General features: G+C 40.9%; 1 non-coding gene across 1 annotated transcript; it reads left to right on the forward strand.

The window, feature by feature from the left end:
• The first annotated feature begins 3,114 nt into the window (after window positions 1-3,114).
• LOC125998480 (small nucleolar RNA SNORA51) lies at window positions 3,115-3,248 on the forward strand. Its single transcript, XR_007492043.1, has one exon. It is a non-coding gene; the product is annotated as a small nucleolar RNA SNORA51 (small nucleolar RNA).
• Window positions 3,249-6,970: the final 3,722 nt, after the last annotated feature.

A 6,970-nucleotide genomic window follows, 5' to 3' on the forward strand; every position in this document is an offset into this window, starting at 1 on the left:
AGGGACATGCAGCATCAAGTTGCTGGAGGTTGGGGAAAGTATGCCTGGAAACTATTTCCTTGTCCCCAGTGATGCCAGCGGGTCAGCAGTGCCAAGGCTGCCTGATGACCCAGTTTTCGGACAACCTGTGGAGCAATGCCACCAGAGCAGGCCAGAGCATAGGTGGAAATTGGGGAAATCATCTCTGTCCCAGACCCTTCCTGGCAGCAGGTGTTGAGCAAAAGCAAATGCAAACGACCAATGTTTGAGGCTCTCCCAGAAACTGACAAAGCCTGTGTACCTGCTTCCCAGCTGGGGCTGATTGGAGACACCTCTCAAAGCCAAGATGCCCTGATGTGACAATTGGTTGTAGAGGAATGTCTACAGGTATAACGGGCTATAGGACAACCAACCAGGTCAACTGATCTGCCCTGAGCCTTTATAGGAACAAAACACCCCAGGGCAGTACAGGGACATCCTGCAGTAAGATGCCCTGAATGGACATTCGTTGAAGAGTAGGGTCCTTTGGTAGGACTATCGGCCCACGAACCAGGCCACCTGATCGTTCTCTGAAGCCCTGAGCCTTTACATGAACACAACAACCCAGGGCAGTTTAGGGACATGCAGAATCAAGATTATGGAGGTTGGGGAAGTATGCCTGGAAACTATTTCCTTGTCCCCAGTGATGCCAGCGTGTCAGCAGTGCCAAGGCTGCCTGAAGACCCAGCCTTTCGGACAACCTGTGGAGCAATGCCACCAGCGTGAAAGCAGCTCTGTCCCAGACCCTTCCTGGCAGAAGTTTGTGAGCAAAAGCAAATGAAAACGACCAATGTTTGAGGCTCTCCCAGAGACTGACAAAGCCTGTGTACCTGCTTTCCAGCTGGGGCAGATTGGAGACACCTGTCAAAGCCAAGATTCCCTGTTTTGACAGTTGGTTGAAGAGTAATGTCTACAGGTAGAAAGGGCTATAGGACAACCAACCAGGTCAACTGATCTGCCCTGACCCTTTGTATGTACAAAGCACCCCAGGGCAGTACAGGGACATCTAGAAGTAAGATGCCCTGAATGGACATTCGGTGAAGAGTAGCGTCCTTTGGTAGAACTATTGGCCCACCAACCAGACAACTGATGATTCTCTGAAGCCCTGAGCCTTTACATGAACACAACAACCCAGGGCAGTGTAGGAACATGCAGCATCAAGTTGCTGGAGGTTGGGGAAAGTATGCCTGGAAACTATTTCCTTGTCCCCAGTGATTCCAGCGGGTCAGCAGTGCCAAGGCTGCCTGAAGACCCAGCCTTTCGGACAACCTGTGGAGCAATGCCACCAGAGCAGGCCCAGAGCCCGAAGTGGAAAGTGGGGAAAGCATCTCTGTCCCAAACACTACCTGGCAGAAGGTGGTGAGCAAAAGCAAATGCAAACGACCAATGTTTGAGGCTCTCCCAGAGACTGACAAAGCCTGTGTACCTGCTTCTCAGCTGGGGCAGATTGGAGACACCTCTCAAAGCCACGATGCCCTGACGTGACATTCGTTTGAAGAGGAATGTCTACAGGTAGAAGGGGCTATAGGACAACCAACCAGGTCAACTGATCTGCCCTGAGCCTTTATATGAACAAAACACCCTAGGGCAGTACAGGGACATCCAGCAGTAAGATGCCCTGAATGGACATTCGGTGAAGAGTAGCGTCCTTTGGTAGGACTATTGGCCCACCAACCAGGTCAACTGATGATTCTCTGAAGCCCTGAGCCGTTACATGAACAGAACACCCCAGGGCTGTGCAGGGACATCCAGCAACAAGATGCTGGATGTGGGTGAACGTATGCCTGGAGACTAGGTCCTTGCCCCCAGTGATGAAAGGGGGTACCAACAAAGGCTCCCCGAAGACCCGGTTTTTCGGACACCCTGGGGAGCACTGATGCCAGAGCAGGCCCAGAGCCTGAAGTGGACAATGAGGAAAGCTGCTCTGTCCCAGACCCTGCCTTGCCGAAAGTGGTGAGCAAAAGCAAATGCAAAGGACCGATGTTTGAGGCAACCCCGGAGACTGCCAAAGCCTTTTTACCTATGCCCTGGCTGGTGGAGATTGGGGACGCCTCTCAAAGTCAAGATGCCCTGATTGACATTCGTGTGAAGAGGAGCGTCTACAGGTAGCAGTATAGGACAACGACCAGGCCAACTGATGATTCTCGAAGTCCTGAGCCGTTATATGAACAGAACACCCCAGGGCATTCTGGGACATCCAGCAACCGTTGGGCAGAACCGGCTGGCAGCACGAGCCAGTCTCCTGCTGGAGCAAATGCCATCCTCCATTGTCACAAGCCTTGAGCCATTATATCATCAGACACTCAACCCCCCTGCCTGGTCAGCACCAGGCCAGATTTGGCATTTGATTACCGGGTATGTGCCCTAAGTATATCAAACAGATTGCCTTTTTATTTTTTTTAATTTTAGGCATCCCCAAGTTTGCCAGTCTCTTGGCAAGTAAACTACTGGGTATAACACCACACTGCCTGCCCAGAGGGAGTTATGACCACCTCTGAACCTGACTACTGGGTGTATGCCCTATGGATTCCCAATAGATAGCCTTTTTTTTTATTTTAAGCAACAGACATATTTACATAAAAACTTTATTGCTATTAATCTGCCTCTGCTCATGTGTCTCTTTCAACTTAGCTCTCGTAGACAAATTGTTATTTGAATGCGAATATATTGGACCAAAGGAAAGTGTCACCTTTCTTGTGTTCCAATCATTGGGCAAGGAAACGAATCACACATTCTGGCTGCACCGAACCTAGAAAAAAGAGAATGACTGTCTTTCAGGGCAAGGTATTTCAGATGTGAGTCCTGCTAAGTCACTGGACATTTACAGAAAATGCTGCTATTAAGGATGCCTTTGATATCTAGTGAAACAAGTTTTGAAATTCCCATTTGAAGCAGTTACCATTTGGTTTTAGGAGAGAGCAGGAATCGGTTTTTTCCAGAACATGGGTTTTACCCTCAGACGCAGTTGAAACTGATATAATCAAACAGGGGACAGTGTCAGCCATCATAGTTCTTCCAAATTCGTTTCAGTTTAGAGAAGCAAGGGATGTGTGACCAAACAAAATGGCTTCTGAAGAAGTATCTCTGGATAAGAATTATGTTACAGTGCTTACCACAGGCTGTGTTCTTTACAATGACTTTATAGAAAGAGGAGGTGCAGTAAATGTACCCCATATATACCTCAAACCAGGCCCTTTGCCTGGTCTGTATTGTGAATTGGGGGGTCAAAAAAAAAAAAAAGAATTTGTTAGTTGTAAATATCACCAAGCAGGTAAAGTCTTACTTTTGGTTTTAAAATAATTTAATAACTTATTCATAATACACATTTTTATTTTAATTTTTAAAATGGAAAATTTTAATTTTACCAGCTAAATTAAAATAAAAAACTTTAATTGGAAACATTACTTTATTTAAATACCATGGTTTTCATAATTCATTTTTTTTCAAGTTACAAAGGTTTAGATGATTGAGTTTCAATCATATAGAGAATACACTACTCTTCACCAGTGCACACTTCCTGCCACCAGTGTCCCAAATTCCCCCTTCCCCTCTGTTTTTAAAAGTACTTTACAAAATTGAGTTACAGTAAGATAGTTACAAGTTTGTACATGATTGATTTTCAGTAATACAATGGCCAACACCCACCTTGCATCAATGCCCATTTTCCACCACCAATGTTCCCAGTTTTCCTCCCATTCTACCTCTGCTTTCTCCCATCTGTCATTGATGGCAGACATTTTACTATTGTCTTTGGGTATTAATAACCTACTTTTTATTTTTTAAATAAATTTATTTAAACACAATGTACATAATACAAGTGGTTTTTCAGTTAAAATGTTGTTCATGATCGTCAGTCATACAATGTACCACATCCTTTACCAGTGTGCACAGCACATTTCCTGCCACCAATTACTCCAGTGTTTCTCCCACCCACCCTAGTTTGGCTCTGTAGCAGACATTTTCTCTCTCTCTCTCTCTCCTTCTCTCTCTCTCTCTCCTTCTCTCTCTCTCCTTCTCTCTCTCTCTCTCCTTCTCTCTCTCTTCCTCCCTCTCCTTTTTTCCTTTAGATATTAGTTTGCAATATTGTTACTGAAAAGATATGCATATCACTTTACCTCTTTTCAGTATCCTATTCTTGTCCAGAATGATCATTTACAACCAGTTGTCCCTTCTCTACCACAACTGCACCCTTACCATCTTGGAAGACAGATAAAAAGCTAAAAAAAAAGATACCAGATATCTAGCCCTGACAATCCTGCTTAGTCCTGATTAGTCAATCACATGCTGAGAGCAATAGTGAGTAGGAGACACATTACCTGAGACTTGATATTCCAAATTTTTTAACCAATCTCTTGTCCTTTTACTACATGGGAGAGAATTTGGTATGTTTTTAATAATATTTTTACTTAAGCACCATGGTTAAAACATGATTGTAGTTGGGTTTCACTTAAAAAAAGATCACCCCCTTCACCAGTGCAACCTTCCCACCACGAATGCCCCCCACTTTCCTCCTTTGCTATCCTCTGCTGCCTGAATTGAAGACAGGCATTCTTATTTTTATTTTATTGAGACCATTGTGAATTACAAATTTTTCACTACTAGTGTAACAGCTCCATTTTGTGTTTGGCTTGTTATAGTTTGGTTCTCATGATTATGTTTTGTTGGCTATGGCTTGGGTATTTATATCTGACTTTTTTTTTTTTTAAATTCAATGCTCCTGAGACCACTCGGCCTCTCGGTCCCTGCTCTTTTTTTCCTTTCTTTTCTCTATTTGTAGAAATATATAGAAATATGAGGCAAAGCAAAATATTCAAGTTCTAAGGTTCTACGTAAAAGGCAGCAGCCCTTATCTAGAAGAGATAAATAAAATTTAAAAAAGGAACAAAAAATGGGAGGGGGTGTGGGAAGTTTTGATTTCGTTTTGTTTTGTTTTGCATAGGTGTAGTAAAGGTTGAGAAAATTAGAAAGGACATTTCCTTGGCCTAAAAGTTCCATGGTGCCTCCACCCATGAAGCACTTCAAGCCTCAGGCATGTTGATTGTACTACCCTAAGATCTTTATGGTCTTAGGAGAAGTTCCGTTTAGTTGCTGTAGTCAAAGTCAGTCGTCAGTAATTAGAGATCTTGGATTTTGCACATACTATAAGACAAAGTCTAGGGTAAAGTATTTATGGTCCCAGGAAAATCAGGGTTATAATCATGATGCCTAAATAAAGGTATTATTTTTTAAAATATGAAGAAATCCTAGTGAAAGTATAGGATATTGCAAAATAATAATCGCATTATGTGAATAGCAAAGAAGCAAAAAGAGAAAGTATATTGAAAGCAATAATGACTGTATGCTTCCCAAACTATAGACTGCAAATATAAGACAAAACCCAAAGAAACTGAACTTGGACAGGGTTCCACTTCTCTAGTATCTAAATTGGCAAAAGTCAAATTCAAAGATCATTCTAAAAGCAGCAGAAAATAAAGAAAATAGATAAGGTTTTAAGCTTCAGGCTTTCATATTTCTTAACAGAAACCATTCAGGACTGAAGAAGCAGAATAACATATGTATAACCCTGGAAAAGAAGTACTTAGGCAAGAAAATGCTTCTGTAGTAAATGAAGATAATATAGTCTAGTTTGAACAAGCAAATCACTAGGAAATTTACATTCACTAGAAGAGCGATATTAGAAATGCTGAATGGTAGACTTCGTTGTTTTTGTTTGTTTAGGATAAGTGAAAAGGTATTATCATTATGAAAAAAAAAACAAGAAAGCTGTCTACAACTCTGGTAAAAAAAGGAAAACAGTAAATCATTTAAAACTCTAGTTAAAAAAATCAAATTATATAGGTCAGAAAGACAGCACAGTGGGTAGCGCTCTTTCGCCTTGTGTATGTCCAAACAACATTCAATCCCAGGAACCCCATAAATTCTCGTGAGATAGTCACAGTGATCCTGAGTGCAAATGAATGAAACAATGTTCTAACAAATACTTGTAGAATAAGTTCCAAATTTTCAAAATTCCTAGTCTAGTAAACATACAAATAAATAAATATAAATAATATACTATTTCACTTGCTGTAATAACTAGTATTTTTAAGAAATGGGAAGACATTTGCCTTCCATATAACTGAAAATGGTTCAATATGCTATCCTGGGCACTTCCAGTCGTGACCACTGAGTATACTTAGAATCCTTCAAAGTCTGTTTACAATTAAATATTTTGACAAGGTACTTCTCTATGTCATCTGTGTCTAATGATCCTTCCTCTTTACAAATGTCATGGCCTTTTATTTTAAAATCCCATCCATAGATATCTTAATAGCCTCACCAATCCAAACCAATAATTTCAATTATTTAGATTTAAACATATCTACTTTGTAAGAATATGCATTAAGTAACCTGATGCTTCCTGCTTTTAATCTTTTCTACCTTCAAATTTTGAAGAATACTTAAAATTTGGCTCGAGTTTTCCTTCCAAATGATGCTATTTTTAAAAGACAGTGATTCATTATTTGTATTGGTTTGTGCTTATTTGTTTTCAAAGATAAGTGCAGTTGTAACTGCCACCATAGACTTCATTCAATTGGGCCAGAGCAGTGGCGCAAGCAGTGTCAGACTCAAGCTCTATCCCTGACATTTCATATGGTCCCCAGAGTCAGCCAGGAGTAATTGCTGAGTTCAGAAACTAGAATAATTCCTGAGCAATGCTGGTGTCTCCCTGCCCCTATTAAAAGAATAGCAAATTAATTAACGTAAACACACAGTTGAGATAAAAATTACTTAAAAGCACGGTGAAATTGTATGTTTTATAATGATTTTCAACTTATATATTATTCTTCTGTCTATAATTTACTTAATTAGCTCTAATTTTAGTGTAGTGTTTGAGTTTAAACTTGATATTACACATTGATTGCCTGTTAATAATGCATTTTCTTGGAACAATACTAGCATGTGAATGATT

The sequence above is a fragment of the Suncus etruscus genome, chromosome 20, assembly GCF_024139225.1.
Source record: "Suncus etruscus isolate mSunEtr1 chromosome 20, mSunEtr1.pri.cur, whole genome shotgun sequence".
NCBI lineage: Eukaryota > Metazoa > Chordata > Mammalia > Eulipotyphla > Soricidae > Suncus > Suncus etruscus.